Source organism: Dioscorea cayenensis, chromosome 1 (assembly GCF_009730915.1).
Source record: "Dioscorea cayenensis subsp. rotundata cultivar TDr96_F1 chromosome 1, TDr96_F1_v2_PseudoChromosome.rev07_lg8_w22 25.fasta, whole genome shotgun sequence".
NCBI classification, from domain to species: Eukaryota; Viridiplantae; Streptophyta; class Magnoliopsida; order Dioscoreales; family Dioscoreaceae; genus Dioscorea; species Dioscorea cayenensis.
The window spans coordinates 15,126,929-15,146,072 of NC_052471.1; the positions used below are offsets into that span (position 1 = coordinate 15,126,929).

A 19,144-nucleotide genomic window follows, 5' to 3' on the forward strand; every position below is an offset into this window, starting at 1 on the left:
TGGCTTCCCAAGTGCTATGACGATGAAGAAAACTATCAAAGTTGATGAAGAACACCCTCAAATCGGCAAAGACCTCCTCTCCAAACCCCTAAACCATCTCACCCCTCAAGAGCCACACAAAAGATGAGAAAGAGTAGGGCAAAATGGCTATTTATAGGCCTTTGCTACAGTGATTTTTATAAACGCGATCAAAACATTCTTTTCTTGAGACCACGTAATCGAATACACTATTATGTGGTAGGCTATAAGACTTTTTTTCATCGACGCATCTTCAAAGATCTTGAAATTCTCACAAAGAGTAGGAATGTGAATATGTGACTGCCTTTGTGCCCTTCCAAATAGTGAATTGAATTGTATATCTTTGGAGGTTGGCCACATCTCCTCATTCACAAACTCCTCTTGTGCTTTCATCCTTAATTTCTACAAGAACTCTCAACATAGTGCCTTAATAGCTTATCTTTGCTTCCTTTTAAATTTCCAATGCATTCACGACCTATATGAATAAAAGAACACACAATACATGATATTAGCCATAAACTACATATAAAATGATGCTCACTGCATGTAAACCATGTATAAAAATATGTTCCCTCAAGCATTTATCAGTAATGTATACAATGAAAATAATGGAGGATAGTGAAAACAAACTTCCCCGGCTAAACTTGTGAATGCGGCGAGATGTGACCCGAACAAAAGGTGTTGCAAGCTTTTCATGTAGGGTCCGCCTTCCATAAAATGTGGAGAGGCTCACCAAGCTCCATTAATGCCCTACAAGGCATAAAGTGGCATCATCATTCAAAATAAAAATTTAAATTGCAAAAATTAAATACTATGGAGTAGTCAAACACACAAACTAGACAAAGTAAAGAAGGTTCTACTTAAGGTTGGTAGGGCATAACCCTTCCCAACTTATTAGAATCAAACAAACACACATACATAAAGTAAAGCAAAATAACAAACTACAAAAATAAAGCAAGCATCCATGCTCAAATGTCAAACTAGTCATCGCTAGACATTGTTGATGTGGTGGTCTTGGTGTGCTTCGAAAGTGCTCAAAACCTACAAGGTTAGTTGGCGACAGGTAGGAGCTTTGATTTCAAACAAATTCGCCAACAACCATGTAAAAATAATTTCTTGACATGGTCATCCATTCCAAGTGTTTCCAAAATACCCCATTCTATGTGATGAAATGTGCTAAAAAAGTTTGATCTTCAAAACTTCATACTTTGCCTTATGATGAGCAAGCTTAATGTGGGGTTCTTCGGAGTTGGCATTATGCTTCTTGGAAGTTTGGAGGCAAATTTCTTATTGTTGGGCATTCCTACATCAATATTAAACCATATAAGACTTTAAGAAATCCAAGAGAATGCAAGACGTGGCATGAAAATGGGGAAAACATTGAGAAACACAATAGAATAGGATCCATATGGCAATATGGGGGCCGTATGGATACTATTCAAATTGAAAGAGGTTCCAAACATCATGAAATTCAAAAACATTGTACATAAATTCAAGGAAATTCATAACCATGATGCTCATACCACACAAGACAAGCTAAAAACTTGAAATAATCCACACATAGGCTCATGAAAGCATGAAGAAAAGAAGAACATAAAGTTAATTCATCAAGTTTCTTACTACCTAAAGCTTAAGGAAACTTGAGTGGAACTTGGAGAAATCCACTAGATCTACTTATCAAAGATATAAGAAGATAAATTAGCGGCATAAATAATGAGATCCAGCCATGGTTTGATGAATAATGAAGGTTGGAGCTTGGTTGGAGAAAAAGAGTAATGAAGAGAGAGACAAGATGGCAAGTTTGCCATGATAAATTTGACTCCATACAGCCTCAATGAGGAGCTCATTGAGGCTATCTACCCCACAAAGAGAAAAAAAAGCCTAGGGCATATGGCCTCAATGAGCTCCTCATTGAGGCCATCTAAAAACTTGATTGCTCACCTGCAAGTGTACATGATCGCCAAGTAATACCCTTTGAGTGACACAAGGGTCATATTCCACAAGGCTAAGGAGCTCCTATTACTCATCCATCACCTATTATCTAACTTTACAATTTAAGCATCTTTTACTACTCTAACAAGTGCAATAATATAAACAACTTGCAAGAATAAACAGTACAGTCGACACAGGAAATCATAAGAGCAACAATGAGATAGAGAGGCCTAGAGATGAGGATCCCCTTGATGGGCCATCATGATATATGGATGCACAGTAAAAGCAAGGCAGGGGTGATTTATACCGAAGGATCTCAAGATTAGTCTAAACCTAATTTCTCAGCGATTGAACTCTAATCCCATATGAATGTTAATAGAGATCTCTCCCAGATCACATTCCTATGATCGCATTAGGTGTAGGGAAATCTCGCTATAAGGACACACTTACCCTAAGTCTACCCTTAAGATTTGGAGGGGCTATCGACATCCAATTTCTCAGCATGTCAATCCAAGAATACCCCTTCTAGCTTCTTAATGATCTAGTACATGCGAGTAGGTCACATCTACATGTACAACTCAACAAAGAACTGAGGATCTCTCCGTTTTATAGTTCTAGACATGAAGAACAATGAGCCAAGACATAAATCAACCCAATGAATTTCAAATAAAAGTATAGCATCTAAAATAAATGATGAACCCCACAAGGTTCACCTTCATCAGGTGGCCTTGGGAGTCTAGTGTGCCATCATACAAAAAAGTATAACAAACTCAATAAAAACAAGAAACAAATGCATAAGTGACACTCCCTAGTCTGTATGATGGTGAGGAAGAGCAATGCCAGCGGAATGACGGTTCCTCTAGCCCAATGAATGTCGAATGCTCCTCCTCCTTTGATGATGAAGCTCTCTCCTTGAAGTTCAAGCCCTTGATCAACTCCAAACCTCAAGCAAAGCTCTCTAAAGATGCCTTCATTCTCCTCCTTCATCCTCCCAAGTGTTAGCTGCCCAAAACGTTTTTTTTAAGAAACCCTACAAATGCTCCCTTATACCCCCAAGTGGAGGCTGTATGAGGCTAAAAAATGAGACTCTAAACTCCCCAAAAGACATCCATACTGCATCAATGAGAGGGTCCATATCGGGTCAATGAGGGGGTCTATGATGGCCTCATTGATGTAGTATGAATCAGGCAAAGACACATCTTTTCTTGCTATAGTATTCATCGCAGGGTCAATCTCGGGCAACATTGAGGCCGTATGGCTTGGATCAATTCCTTCCTCGAAAATCATCTAGGTGGTACAGTGGTTGCTATAGTAATATTACTATAGTGTTGTAATCTGCTACAGTACTATGCTACATTACCGCGACCTTGTTTTCATCTCTTTTTCTGCCCAAATCATATCTCTGTGTCTTCCATGGCATTTTCATGCCCTGCGAAGCAAATAATATGCGATTAAGCATAAAATGAGCATCAATCTTTATAAAAGTACATGCTAACAATAACAAATACATATACTAAAATATGTATATTTTGACACTTATCATATGCTACAGTACTATATGTGACTATGTCTGTGAATGGTCCCCCGTATAAACACCAATGATTGTGTGGTTGGTGATGTGATCATCTGCTGTCTGCGATGGGCTTATTTTCTGCTCAAGCGCCATGAATTTGCTTCATATCACCAACTTTGCTCTTATGTGGCCCACACACACCCTAGCTACACAAAAGAATATAATAAACACCAAATGAGCACATACAACTAATAAAAGTAATGCGTAATTTATAAGTGCTTGTGCGATATGAATGCGAATCATTATTTCCTTATGTTGAGCATTACTTTCCTCGGGTTTTTACACTAATATGTGTGTTTTTATGTTACTTTCATGCATGTAGGGTTGTGAAACCAATTATGAAGGAGAGAAGCCAATGTGGATCACAATTCACCGATTTTGGACGAAATCGTGCTAAAGTTCAAACGTGAAGATATAAGACAGGTGTGAGGTGCTAGAGTGTGTGCCAACCTCCCCGTATTTGAGTTTACACAACCATTTGGAGGGGCACAAGGGCAGTCACACTCAAGCATTCCGACTTATGCACATAGAACAAGATCTCCATCATCTTATCCGTCATTGAAGAAGCAAAGCGATCCACAACATAAACGTGTACCCGTTTATGTTACCTCGATGAAAAGTGGATTCGGGAGTATTTCTGGTAGAAAACTGTAGCAAAGCAATGTAGAAAATCAATGTAGCAGTTACTGTTCACAGCCGACTGAAAATCGCAGAAATAGAGAATCCACACGGGCGTGTGGAAATTACCCACGGGCATGTGGAAATTCCGCACGGGCGCGTGTACCGTACACGCCCGTGGAGTCACCCGATTCCAACCCTATTTAAAGCCGATTCAGCCCCGATTTTGGTATTCTTTTCTCCATCTTTTTCACCAACTTGTAGAGGGCTTCACTAGGGGTTTTCGAGGGTATTGGCCAAGGTTTTGGAGAGGTTCTACGGGCTTCGACATCGTGATTCCATTAGGAAGAAGGTTGGTAGGGAAGCTTCGATCGAGGCGTATCCTAAACCGGACGAAGGAATCCTTGGACGATGCAGTAGAGGACTTTCCACAAGACCATCGACACGACCATTGAGGTGGTTTCTTTATGGATTCATTGCTTTTACATTCTATTGTTTGATTGTACTTAGCTCTATGGAGAGCTAAACCCCTAGTGGGTACTTGGGTGATTGTCAACCCTAGGATGTATTCGTTTCATTGTACTTCTTTATTATGCTTTCAATAAATTGATGCTTATTGTGAGTTCCAACTTTGAATGGTTGATTGTATGAATATTTCCCCTAGAGTGACACTAGGATTGAGAGTTTTTATTGGTAACCTTGTGAGTGAGTGACACACCACGAGCGTTAGACAAAGCTAGGTTGGAGAGGGTTGAGAGGGTGAGTCGAGAGGTACAGGAGCGTCGCCTTTCCCCTCCGACGTGATAGATTCTACCTCCGTTCCTCGAGTTCTTTGCGGCCATAATAGAGTGAATGGTCTAAGGGATGAACCTCCGCTGGGGCCTAGTTGTGTGTGCAATGGAGTGAAGCGTTGAGGTGATCTTAGTATCTAGGGCTTAATTGTGGCTAGGGACCTTCCGCCTGGACCAAAGGGTTAGGTCTAAATCTAGGAAGAGATTTATCACTTGGAATCCCTAGAGCTCATTGCAACTCTATGCCATTGCGAGGCGTTGAGATTGTTCGATTTCTCTTCCGGGACATATATAGAGTTTGGCATAGTTGACCTTAGATTTGGGACTATGTATGTAAGGATTTCCATGACTCAACATTGCATTGATTAGAAAGCATAATAGAGAGTTCTTGCACTTGAAGCGATTATCCTAGGTGAAGCATCATCCGAGTACCCCATCTTTATCGATTCCCTTGCCTCCTCCTTACTTTTGCTCTCTTACTTGTTGCTTTTAATTTCTGAGAATTGAATCATTACCACACTTATCATTGTTGATACTTCACATAGCTAAGAATCGAATTAAGTGTCTTTACTACCTACTCCCTGTGGATTCGACCCCGCTCATCTGGGATTATTACTTCGACAAACCAGTGCACTTGCAGGATATAAGCAAGAGGTACTTGTCAGTAATCTATGTACATTATTAACTTACAATATGTACAAACAAGCACTTATTATAGATGAATAGAATCTATCCTCTAGACAGTAGAAAGGCAATCTAGGATTAACTAGCAACTTAATTATGATTGCAATGATAGGGATCTAGTAACGGAAAATCAATGCTCATGCAGCTACCAGCAGTCCCCATATCAAGTTAACAATAAGCCCACAATAAGGCAATCATTGCAAAGATGAATAAATAATATGAACAAAGGGAGACCACAAGGAAACTCAAGAATCAATATCACTAAAATCAAAACATTAAAAGTCAAGGTCCATGATCTAAAGCACCAAAAGATAGTTAGCCACTCATTGTTTTACAACCAATCATAGGAAAGAAGTAAGAGAACTAAAGATTGTCCATTAAACTCCCTTCTTGCTTCACAATCACATTGGAGAAGGCTTGAACCAATGATCCTCCTTTTCCACACTTGTCTCTACACCAGATCCATTCCTGAATGATGCTAACAGCTTCCCTAACCGGCTTCTTCAAAAAGATAGAAAAAGATCCTTTTGAAATCTAACTTTAGGGCTTAATAACCTGATAAGTGCTTGTGTGATAAGAATGCAAAGTGTTTTTTCCTTATGATGAGCATTATTTTTATCAAGTTTTAGTGCTAATATGTGTGGATTTATGTTACTTTAATGCATATAGGGTTATAAAGCTGAATGTTAGAGAAAGAAGCCAATATAGATCATGGATGCACCATTTGGAGAAAATCTTAAGAAGGATCAAATGTGAAGACATAAGTCAGGTTCAAGATGCGAGAATGTGTGCCAACCTCCTCGTATTCAAGTTAGCACAATGATTTGGAGGGGCACAAAGGCAGTCACATTCAAGTATTCTGGCTTGTGCATGTATAGCAAGATCTCCACCAATGTAGCCTTTTATTAAAAGAGCAAAGCGATCTACGATGTAAACGTGTGCCTGTTTATGTTACCTCGATGAAAACATGGATTCGGTAGTATTTCAGGCCGGCATTATAGAAAGTACTGTTCACAGCATGCCGAGAAAAAATAGTTCCAGAGAGTCCACACGGGCGTGTGGAAATTCCACAGCCCGTGCATTAATTCCACGGGTTGTGTGGTGAATCCACAAAGATGTGTGGATTCCTGATTCTAGCCCTATTTAAGGCTGATTTCACCCACGATTTCATCATTCTATTCTCTATCTTTTCCCCAACTTGAGAGAGAACGGTAGCTAGAGTTTAGAGAGATATTGGCCAGGGATTGGGAGAGGTTCTACGGCTCTGACACCATGCTCTGTTTGGAAGAAGGTTAGTGGGAGAGCTTTCGTCAGCACAGATCCGACGAGGTGTATCCTACACCGGACAAAGGGACCTTTGGACGAGTAGAGGCTTCTCCACAAGACCATCGTCATGACTATTGAGGGGGTTTTCTATGGATTACTTGTTTTTACATTCTATTTCATTGATTGTAACTAGCTCCATGGAGAGCTAAACCTCCTAGTGGGTACTTGGACTTGTGAACCCTAGGATGTATTTGTTTCATTAAACCTTGTTATTATGTTTTCATTAATTGACGTTTTATTTGATTTCCAATCTTGAATGCTTGATTGATTGAATGCTCCCTTAAGGTGACACTACGTTTTAGAGTTCAACTTGGTAACGCATGTGAGTGAGTGACACACTGTGAGTGTTAGACAAAGCTAGATTGGAGAGGGTTGAGAGGGTGAGTCGAGAGGTAGCGGAGCGTCCCCTTTCCCCTCCGGTGTGATTTATCCTACCTCCATTTCCTCGGGTTCTTTGCGGTTATAGTAGAGTGAATGGGCTAAGGGATGACCTTCTACTGGGGCTTAGTTGCAGAGGCAACGGAGTGAAGCATTGAAGTGATATTAACACCTAGGGCTTAATTGTGACTAGGGACCTTCCACCTAGACCAAATGGTTACGTCTACATCTAGGATGAGGATTTATCACTTGGAATAGCTAGAACTCATTGTGATTCTATATGAGTGCGAGGTTGAGAGATTGTTCAATTTCTCCTCTAGGACATATATAGAGTTAGGCATGGTTGACCTCAGATTTGGTACAATGTATTGAAGGATCTCCACGACTCATTAATGCATTAGTTAGAAAGCATAATGGAGGGTTTTGCACTTGAAATAATTGTCCAAGGCGAAACAATATCTAGGTACCCCATTTATAATGATTGCCTTACCTCCCTTTTACTTGTGCTCCTTTTCTTATTTCTTTTACTTTTGTTACGTTACATCTTGTCACACAACTATTATTCACTCTTCACTTACTTAAGAAACAATTTAAGTGTTTTTATTCCCTACTCCCTGTGGATACGATAGCCACTCATCTGGGATTTATTACTTTGACAAACACGTGCACTTGCGGGACATACGTAAGGGGCTTTGTCAAGTTTTTGGTGCCTTTGCCGGGGAGAATGCGTTTAGAGATAATTTGCACTTTGTTTTCTTAGCTATTCATTCATTCATTCTATTTCACATATATTTTTCTATCATCATTCTGATTTGTTTTCTTTCTTTGCGTGTAGCTCTTGGTTATGACCCGAGGGAACCCTTCGATATTGATTGGAAGAGATCCTAAACTTGAACGTACACCCTGAAGAAGGGAAAAAGAAATTGCACAAGAATTATCTAATCAAGCTGAAATAGATGTTGAAGTGTCAGATAATATGGTAGAACAGAATGAGCAATAGAGGACACTTTTTGATTATGCTAGACCCTTAATTTTGGGCACACAATCGAGCATTGTGCGACCCCCGATTACAGCTCCGAAGTTCGAGTTGAAACCGGCATTCATCCAAATGATTTAGCAATCAGCGCAGTTTAATGGTTTGGCCAATGAGAACCCAAACAACCATATAGATAACTTCTTAGAAATTTGTGATATGCTAAAGATTAATTGTGTATCGGATGATGCTATTAGATTAATTGGTTTCCCATTCTCTCTCAAGGGAAGAGACAAGTAGTGGCTATATTGTTTGCACAAGGCCTCCATCACGACTTAGAATGAGATGTTTGAAGCTTTTCTTGCTAGATACTTTCCTCCAGGGAAGTCGGCCAAGCTTTGCAATGAGATATCATCGTTTGTATAGATGGTGTTAGAGTCATTATTTTAGACAAGGGAGCGCTTTAAGGAACTTTTGCAGAGGTGCCCACAGCACGGATTTCCTAAATGGATGATTATTCAGACTTTCTAGAATGGGTTGAATCCGAGTACTAGGCAGTTGTCAGATGCCTCCACAGGATGTACAATGGGGAGTAAAACCCCATAAGAAGCCTGACAGTTAGTAGAAGACATGGCCATGAATAGTTATCAGTGGAATGCGCGAGAAAGGAAAAAGTTGGATGGGCTCTATGAAATAGATGCAGTAACTTCATTGGCGGCTCAAGTGGTGACATGCTCCCTCTGATTGCCCGATCTCTATTGGTGATGCATCTTCAATGGATGATAAGTGCTTGTGCGATATGAATGTGAAGCGTTCATACCTTATGTTGAGCATTACTTTTCTCGGGTTTTTACACTAATATGTGTGTTTTTATGTTACTTTTATGCATGTAGGGTTGTGAGGCCGTATATGAAGGAAGAAAGCCAATGTGGATTACAATGCACCGATTTTGGAGGAAATCTTGCTAAGGTTCAAACGCGAAGACATAGGTCGATGTGAAATGCTAGAGTGTGTGCCAACCTCCTCGTATTCGAGTTTGGCACATCCATTTGGAGGGGCACAAAGGTAGTCACACTTGAGCATTCCGACTTATGCACATAAAATAAGAGCTCCACCAACTTTCCTATCATTGAAGAAGCAAGTGATCCACGACGTGAACGTGTGCCCGTTTGCGTTACTCCGACGAAAGTATGGATTCAGGAAGTTATTCAGGCCGGATACTGTGGCAGAGCAATGTAGAACCACGGTAGCAAGTACTGTAGTAGCAATGTTCACAGCCAGCCGAGAGATCAGTAGTTAAGAGAATCCCCACGGGCGCGTGAAGCATCCACGCCCGTGTAGTTGTCCGATTCCAGCCCTATTTAAGGCCGAATCAGCCCTGATTTTAGTATTCTTTTCTCCATCTTTTCCCCAACTTGAGAGAGGGCTTCGGCTAGGATTTTGAGGGGTATTGGCCAAGGTTTTTGGACAGGTTCTATGGCTCCAACATCGTCATTCCTTGGGAAGAAGGTTGGTAGGAAAGCTTCCGTCGAGGCGTATCCTATACCGGATGAGGGAATTCTTGGAAGACGAGTAGAGGACTTTCCACAAGACCATTGACACGACTATCGAGGGGGTTTCTTTATGGATTCATTGCTTTTACATTCCATTTCTTTGATTGTACTTAGCTCCATGGAGAGCTAAACCCCTAGTGGTTATTTGGGTATTTGTGAACCCTAGGATGTATTCGATTCTTTGAATCTCTTTATTATGCTTTCAATAAATTAATGTTGATTGTGAGTTCCAACATTGAATGCTTGTTTCTATGAACATTTCCCCTAGAGTGAAAGTAGGGTTGAGAGTTCTCGTTGGTAACCTTGTGAGTGAGTGACACACCACGAGCGTTAGACACAGCTAGGATGGAGAGGGTTGAGAGGTTGAGTCGAGAGGTACAAGAGCGTCCCCTTTCCCGTCCGACATGATAGATTCTACCTTCGTTCTTCGAGTTCTTTGCGGCCATAATAGAGTGAGTGGTCTAAGGGATGAACTTCCGCTGGGGCTTAGTTGCGCGTGCAATGGAGTGAAGCATTGAGGTGATCTTAGTATCTAGGGTTTAATTGTGGTTAGGGACCTTCCACCTGGACCAAAGGGTTAGGTCTATAATTAGGAAGAGATTTATCACTTGGAATCCCTAGAGCTCATTGCAACTCTATTCGAGTGCGAGGTTGAGAGGTTATCTAATCTCTCCTTCGGGACATGTATAAAGTTAGGCATAGTTGAACTTAGATTTGGGACTATGTAATTAAGGATTTCCACGACTCACCATTGCATTGATTAGGAAGCATAATAGAGGGTTCTCGCACTTGAAACAATAATCCTAGGCGGAGAATTATCCGAGTACCCCATCTTTATCAATTCCCTTACCCCTTTTTCTTTACTTTTGCTCTCTTACTTGTTGTTTTTATTGTTGAGAATTGAATCATTGTCACACTTATCATCATTGATCTTTCAGATAGCTAAGAATCGAATTAAGTATTTTTATTCCCTATTCACTGTGGATTCGATACCCGCTCACCAGGGATTATTACTTCGACAAACCCGTGCACTTGCGGGATATACGCAAGGGGACCTTGTCAATTGAGAAAGTCATTTTTCTGGGTAATGCAATGAGGAACCAAGGGAATTCATATAGCAACACCTACAATCCGGGTTGGATGAGTGATAAATGCTTGTGCGATATGAATGTGAAGAGTTCATTCCTTATGTTGAGCATTACTTTTCTCAGGTTTTTACATTAATATGTGTGTTTTTATGTTACTTTTATGCAGGTAGGGTTGTGAGGCCGAGTATGAAGGAAATAGGCCAATGTGGATCATAATGCACCTATTTTGGAGGAGATCTTGCTATGGTCCAAACGCGAAGACATAGATCAGGTGTGAGATGCTAGAGTGTGTGCCAACCTCCTCGTATTCGAGTGAGCACATTCATTTGGAGGGGCACAAAGGCAGTCACAGTCGAACATTCTGATTTATGCATATAAGAACAAGAGATCCACCAACATGCACATCATTGAAGAGGCAAGTGATTCACGACGTAAACGTGTGCCCGTTTCCATTACCCCAATGAAAGTATGGAATTCGGGAGTATTTCAAGCATAGTACTGTAGCAAGTACTGTACCAGCCCGGCCAAGAAATCAGAGAAACAGAGAATCCACACGGGCGTGTGGAAATTATCCACGCCCGTGTGGAAATTCCACAAGGGCGTGTGACATCATACACGGCCGTCCAGTCGCCCGATTCCAGCCCTATTTAAAGCCGATTTTGGCCCCGATTTTGGTATTCTTTTCTCCATCTTTTCCCCAACTTGTGAGGGGACTTCGGCTAGGGTTTCGAGGGGATTGGCCAAGGTTTTGGAGAAGTTCTATGGCTCCGACATCGTGATTCCATTAGGAAGAAGGTTGGTAGGGGAGCTTCGATCGAGGCGTATCCTATACCGGACGAAGAAATCTTTGGACGACGAGTAGAGGATTCTCCACAAGACCATCGACACGACCATCGAGGGGGTTTCTTTATGGATTCATTGCTTTTACATTCGATTTTTTTGATTGTATTAAGCTCCATGGAGAGCTAAACCACTAGTGGGTACTTGGATGATTGTGAACCCTAGGATGTATTCGTTTCATTGAACTTCTTTATTATGCTTTCAATAAATTGATGTTTATTGTGAGTTTCAACCTTGAATGCTTGATTGTATGAACATTTCCCCTAGAGTGACACTAGGGTTGAGAGTTCTTGTTGGTAACCTTGTGAGTGAGTGACACACCATGAGCGTTAGACAAAGCTAGGTTAGAGAGTGTTGAGAGGGTGAGTCGAGAGGTACAGGAGCGTCCCCTTTCCCTTCCGGCGTGATAGATTCTACCTCCGTTCCTTGAGTTCTTTACGGCCATAATAGAGTGAGTGGTCTAAGGGATGAACCTCCACTGGGGCCTTGTTGCGTTTGCAATGGAGTGAAGCGTTGAGAGGATCTTAGTATCTACGGCTTAATTGTGGCTAGGGACCTTCCGCCTGGACCAAAGGGTTAGGTCTATATTTAGGAAGAGATTTATCTTTTGGAATCCCTAGAGTTCATTGCAACTCTATGCGAGTGCGAGGTATTTAGATTGTTCGATTTCTCCTCTGGGACATGTATAGAGTTAAGCATAGTTGACCTTAGATTTGGGACTATGTATGTAAGGATTTCCACGACTCACCATTGCATTGATTTGGAAGCATAATAGAGAGTTCTTGCACTTGAAGCGATTATCCTAGGTGAAGCATTATCCGAGTACCCCAACTTTATCGATTACCTTACCCTTTCTTACTTTTGTTCTTTCACATGTTGACTCCCTACTCCCTGTTTATTCGACCTCGCTCACCCGGGATTATTACTTCGACAAGCCCGTGCACTTGCGGGATATAAGCAAGGGGAACTTGTCAAGTTTTTGGCGCCGTTGCCGGGGAGCTAGGCGTTTAGAGATACTTTACACTTTGTTTTCTTAGCTATTCCACTACACATTCTATTTCATATCTTCTTATTCTATCATGATTCTGATTTTCTTTTTCTTTACTTTTGGTACAGCTCCAGGTTATGACCCAAGGGAATCCATCAATATTGATTGAAGGAGACCTTGAGCTTGAACGTACACTTTGAAGGAAAGGGAAAGAAACTGTACAACAACAGCCTAATCCAGCTGATTTGGAAGTAGAAGGATCTGACAACATGGCAGAACAAAATGAGCAACAACGGACACTATCCGATTATGCCAGACCTTTTGTGTTGGGGACACAATCGAGTATTGTGCGTCCCCAATTATAGCTCAGAATTTCGAGCTAAAGCCAGCATTTATCCATATGCTGCAGCAGTCCGCATAATTCAACGGTTTGGCAGATGAGGATCCAAATAGTCACATAGAGAGAGAGCTTCCTCGAGGTGTGTGACATGCTGAAGATAAAATGGTGTGACCGATGATGTCATCAAATTGAGGGCCTTCCCATTTTCCTTAAAGGGGAAAGCAAAGCAGTGGCTACACTTATTACCTAGGGCATCAATCACTACATGGGAGGAGATGGTAGAAGCTTTTCTAGCCCGTTATTTCTCTCCCAAAAAATCAGCAAAGCTTAGGAATGAGATCTCATCCTTTATGCAGTTGGAATTGGAGTCTCTATTTGAGACATGGGAAAGGTTCAAGGAACTCCTGCGCAAGTGTCCGCAACACGGATTCCCGTAGTGGATGATTGTTCAAACCTTCAACAATGGTTTGAACCCGAGTACAAGGCAACTCTTGGATGCGGCGGCAGGAGGTACCTTAGGTAGCAAGACTCCCGATGAGGCTCGTCAATTGATTGAGGAAATGGGGTTAAATAGCTACCAGTGGAACGCTAGAGAGAAGAAGAAGGTGGCCGGTCTCCATGAAATTGATGCGGTAACTTCATTGGCGGGCCAAGTGGATAGTTTGAGTAAGAAGCTAGATCTTATAGATTCGAATAGAGTGGCGGCCGTGACCAATTGCACCGGTTGTGGTGGAGGACATGCTCCCTCCGATTGCCCAATTGTCATTGGTGATGTTTCTTCAGTTAAGAATGTCGACTTTATAGGTAATGGAATGAGACCTCAAGGGAATCCATACAGCAACACCTACAATTCAGGTTGGAAGAATCATCCCAACTTTTCATGGAGTAATCAAGGACCACGTAAGACCATGGGGTCATCGGGGTTCCAACAACAACAACAAGCCCTCAAGTGGAAAAACAGAATTTCAGGCTTGGAACCGAATGACGGATTTGGAGAAGCACTTGACTAGATTTATTCAATCGGCAAAATACTAGGTTTGAATCACCGAGGCTACACTTCGTAATCACACCGCCTCCTTACACAACCTTGAAAAATAAAGTGGGGCAAATTACGAAATCTCTTTCCAAAAGGCCACATGGGAGTCTACCAAGCAAACACGAGAAACCAACCCGAGAGAACATGTGAAGGCGATCGCTTTGAGAAGCGGTCGTGAGATGGAAGGGAGGCTTCCAAGTGAGAAGCCGAAAGAACACGCACCCGAGGTCGTCGAGGTTGAGAAGGGAGCAAATAAAGAGAAAGAGGTGGCACCCCAACCTTTCAAGCCAAGAATCCCTTATCCCTCTAGATTGAAGAACGACCAAGGGGATGACCGCTCTTGCGGACTTCCAAAGCATTGATTGACATGGATGGCGGAGAGCTCACATTGAGAGTCGGAGATGATAAACTCACTTATCACCCTTGTCAAGCCATGCGCATTCTCTCGATTTTGATGACACTTTGTATTTTCTAGACACTACTGATGAAATTGTTGATGAATATATATAGGAAATGTTCAACCCGGATCCGTATGAAGGTTTGTTCGACCAAGAGGAGAGCAATGAAGAAGTACTCGATGCTTGGTCTCGACCGGAGAGGAAACATTTACCCCGGGAATCTTGAAGAAGGTGCTCCAGAAAATGAAGAGGGCTCGAAGACGCCATCGAAAACGCCCCAAGACTGTTGGAGACGTACATGAGCCAAGGGAGTTGGACTGAACAATTGCTAGGTGGTCCGAAGCCCCGATAGTACACCCTCTACCCTCAAGAGACTTTGCTCATCATGCTTTCAAGTTATAGGTAAGAGGGCAACCTTCATTCATGAACCCCCTTGAGGTAAGAAAGATACGTCAAGCTTAGTGACATTAAACAAATGCTTCTTGGGAGGCAACCCAAGTGTTTACTGTTCTCGTACATTTTAGTTTATTTTGTTTGCATGAATAAATTGTTGAGAATTGACGAAGTTTGGCCGTTTGAGTTCTATTTTTGTGTTTTTTTATCTCGTATATCTTACACAATAGGGCAGGCTCTGAGTGTGTAAACATGTTCAGATTAGTTCTGCAGAGCCTGCAGGTTTTTCTAAGTCATCCAAAGAAAACACACGGGCGTGTGGAATTGCCACACCCCCGTGGATGTGTACTGCGAACTCATCCAGAGAAGGCACAGTGGGCGGCAAGGGCCGCCCTCGCGGACGCACTCATGCGATCGATGCACGCCTGCGGTACTTCTCACGGGCGTGTGATTTAATGCAGAGTTGGGTGGATTTTCCCGAGAATATACAGGGGCGTGGACTCGCCCCTGTGGCCGACCTTGTCAACCACGCACGGGCGAGGGTACTTCCGCACGCCCTGCGGGAAACTCGCATGTTGCCCCTCCATCTCGAGAAAACACAGGCGCGGCCGCCCTCGTGAGTTGAGGCATGTGAATGCCCACGCCCTGCGTGGATATTCCCGCACGCGCATGCGGGGCAACTTGATATTTTTTTCTCGGATAACAGGGAAGCCATGTGGGCGCGCGCCTTCCCCTGTGGTCGCGCACGGGCGCTGGTATTTTTCCGCACGCCCTGCATGAGTTGAGTCTAAGTCAGTGAGAGTTTTTCCCGAGAGCGCACATGGGCGTGCATATGCCCCTGTGGAGCTTTAAACTGAGGAACACGGGCGTGGGGAATTTCCACACGCCCTGTAGATGCACGTAACGCCAAAAAGTCGCGAGTTCTGCTTTAAAAAAGGGGATGATTTCTATCCTTCTTCATGACTCCGCTTTCCCTCGAAAGCACTCTCACAACATTCTCCCGAGTCCATTGCGCAGCTTTGTGGGATTTTAGCAAGTTTTTCCGCCCGACTTCTATTTTTATCATTTCTCCTCGCTCGTAACTTCATTTTTCTTCATCAATTCATGATTTCTATTGATTAATCTAGTTGACAATGCTTCGCTTCTTCAATTGGAACAATGATTTACGCTTTAGGAACGAAGTTAGAGATATTATTGATGTGTATTTTTAGATTGTTGATACCGGTCATGTGCTTTCTCACGCCCCGTGAACTATCGACGGGCAGTGAAAATTCCACACCACCGCGTGGGTTTCTCGCAGATTGTTTTTATCAACTTGTTTGACTAATTTGGTTTAAATTTGGCGATCATGGCACCTAGGACAAAGAAGCAAACTGATAAGAGGCCACGTGAGTCATCCTCTGAGCCCGAGGATATGCGATTTTCTATTCCTGAACATCAGGCCCGTTATGAGCGCTTATCGAGACTCCGCTTCGGATAGACTCGATTCCTGGACACGACTATATTATGAGATCTTCAGCAGGGAGATGAGTTCGCTGAGGAGATTGAGGACCTTGTTTCGTGAGGGGGATTGGCGGCAGTTGTTGACAATTAGAGAACCAGCTATCCGAGAGTTTGCACTGGAGGTGCTCTCCTCGTTTGAGTTTGATAAAGCGTATGCGAGCTTCAACAGTTTGGGCACCATTCAGTTCAGAGTGTTTGGACACCACCATAGTTTGAGCATTACGCAGCTTCTCCATACTACTTGGCTTATACTGAGGAGGCATTCACGTATTCTCGAGGAGTACGCACAGCTACCTCACCGATTATCCTCGAACCTCGACCCCCCGCAGAGAGCTTACAGAGTGCTATGCGGTCAGGGTCAGGAAGAGCCTGGGGTTTCAAAGGCCACGTGCCTTTCCCGGCCAGCCTACAGATACTTGCACACAATCATGAGTAGGTCGGTGAATTGCCGTGGCGATAGTACTCGGTGTCTTGAGCCACCGTGAGTTGCTGCATTTGTACTCGATGGTAGAGCGCCATCGATACACTTAGGGGCACATCTTGGTCGATTACATCGTGCATCGTGATGCAGACACTAGACCGGGAGCGATCTTCTCGGTCCTTACATTACGAGATTAGTGCCGGGCATGGGTCTCTTGGATTCGATTCGCGGGCTGAGAAGACGAGTGTACCCGCTCCCCTGGGTCTAGAGACGATGCGGTTGATGGGCATGGTCCGCAGTGTTCGTACAGGGATTTTTGCGTTAGTTTTACCAGCCCCAGAGATAGCTGAGGATGAGGGTGATGACGCCGGAGCATCTCAGCCCATCCACCAGCCTCAGCCTGCATCGATGGACACCGAGGTCCCTCCAGCGGCCGAGGAACCACATCCAGTGCGTATGTTTTCACCTTCTCGAGCTAATGATCGCTTTGAGAGGCTCGAGAATGCTATAGGAGTGGTCCGAGCCGAGGTTAGTGAGATTAGGGCTACGTAGGCCACTCAGTACACAGAGTTCATGGCGCTGCTCGACATATTACAGCAGATCCTAGAGCGAGACGTTGCCTCATCATTCGTCCTGTAGCCGAGGACTCATTAGCCACCGCCAGTACCTCCAGCACCTCCATCCTCGACCCCAACACCAGAGGACCCACTATATGCTTCCACTTCAGCAGCAGCAGCAGCGGAGACTGAGAGCGACTTCGACACTTGACCTTCCTTTTTACTTTCATGCATTTTACTTTATCTTATTTTTCTTGTTTTTTTAGACTTGTTCACTCGTAAAAGGATTTTTTTCCTTCTCGAGTTTATGTTATTTTTGCATTATCGAGTTGTATTCATTGCTTCATCTTTTTATACACTCGAGTTATTTTTTTGTGTTTTTCTTGAGCTTCACTGAATCCCCCCGTGTGTGCATGCAGATGGTCTTGTCTTCTTGGAAATTGAGACTTAGTCATGGGTACGGCCAAGGTGCTTTTGGCACTTGGCCGCATGAAGCTTTCACAACCCGCTGGAACACTACTCCCAATGAATTAGCTTCATCAAACGCAACACTAGGAGTCGTGGGAGTATTGTTTTGATTGCTTTCTCCCACATCTATTTTTTTGAATCATATATTTTGAGTGAGTTTGCATGTGTACATCGAGGACAATGTACAACTTAAGTGTGGGGGGGAGTTTCATAATGCGCATATCTTTTCTATTGTTCTTGATGGATATATGCTCACATAGCCAATGGCGGTTCACCGTAGTTGCAATGATTGTATTCTTAAGTCTAGGAGAATTGTTAACATTGAATGTTTTTCATACTCTAGTTCTTGCTTGAATTTTTTTAGGAATTTTTTTGCCCGATTTACACTTAGTGCACTACTCACTCTTTTGAACTCTATTTGAAAACTCATGTTAGATGTTAAAGGGACTAGTTAGGTTTATTTTTCTTCTGCTAAAACTCAAAAAATATATATATATATATATGAAAAGAAGGAACAAAATAGTTTTATTGTTTATTTGTGTTTGTTGGGTGGAAAGAGCTACCACCTATGAAGTATGAAGCTACTCTCACAAGTCGGAGACTAGTTATGCCCTAATGAGAGAAAGAGCTATCTCATAGGATGAGTGAAGCTACCACTGTAGAAAGAGCTACCACCCTCGAAAGTGTGAAAGCCACCTTAGCGTACCGCTTTGGAAAGGGCTACCTTAGAGGATGTGTGAAGCTACTACCATCTTTTTAAATTTTTTTGTCACTTTTTGTAGATAAATAAGTCCCTTTTACTTAGAACTTTGAGGAGTATACCTTGGGTTGTTTTGAGTAAGTTCACACACATACATGAAATTAGGGTTTGTTGTCCTTTTTGATTCAAGTTTTTTTAGCTAGAGCATTGATTTTTTTCATATTTAGTGTTGAAATTTTTCCTTACTTGTAGAATATTTTCTTTGTATACCTTGGTGAACCTAAGGCCAAGCACTTTCAATATTTTCTTCATCAATGCATAGAATGTTTTAATGTTTGCTTGAGGACAAACAAAAGCTTAAGTGTGGGGGAGTTTGATAAGTACTTGTGCGATATGAATGTAATGTGTTCATTCCTTATGTTGAGCATTACTTTTTCTCGTGTTTTTTTACATTAATATGTGTTTTTTTATGTTACTTTTATGCGTGTAGGGTTGTGAGGCCGAGTATGAAGGAAATAGGCAATGTGGATCATAATGCACATATTTTGGAGGAGATCTTGCTAAGG

General features: G+C 42.5%; 1 non-coding gene across 1 annotated transcript; it reads right to left on the reverse strand.

The window, feature by feature from the left end:
- Positions 1-13,425: 13,425 nt before the first annotated feature.
- LOC120266128 lies at positions 13,426-13,532 on the reverse strand. The gene has a single exon (XR_005537975.1). It is a non-coding gene; the product is annotated as a small nucleolar RNA R71 (small nucleolar RNA).
- Between the last annotated feature and the right edge of the window lie 5,612 nt (positions 13,533-19,144).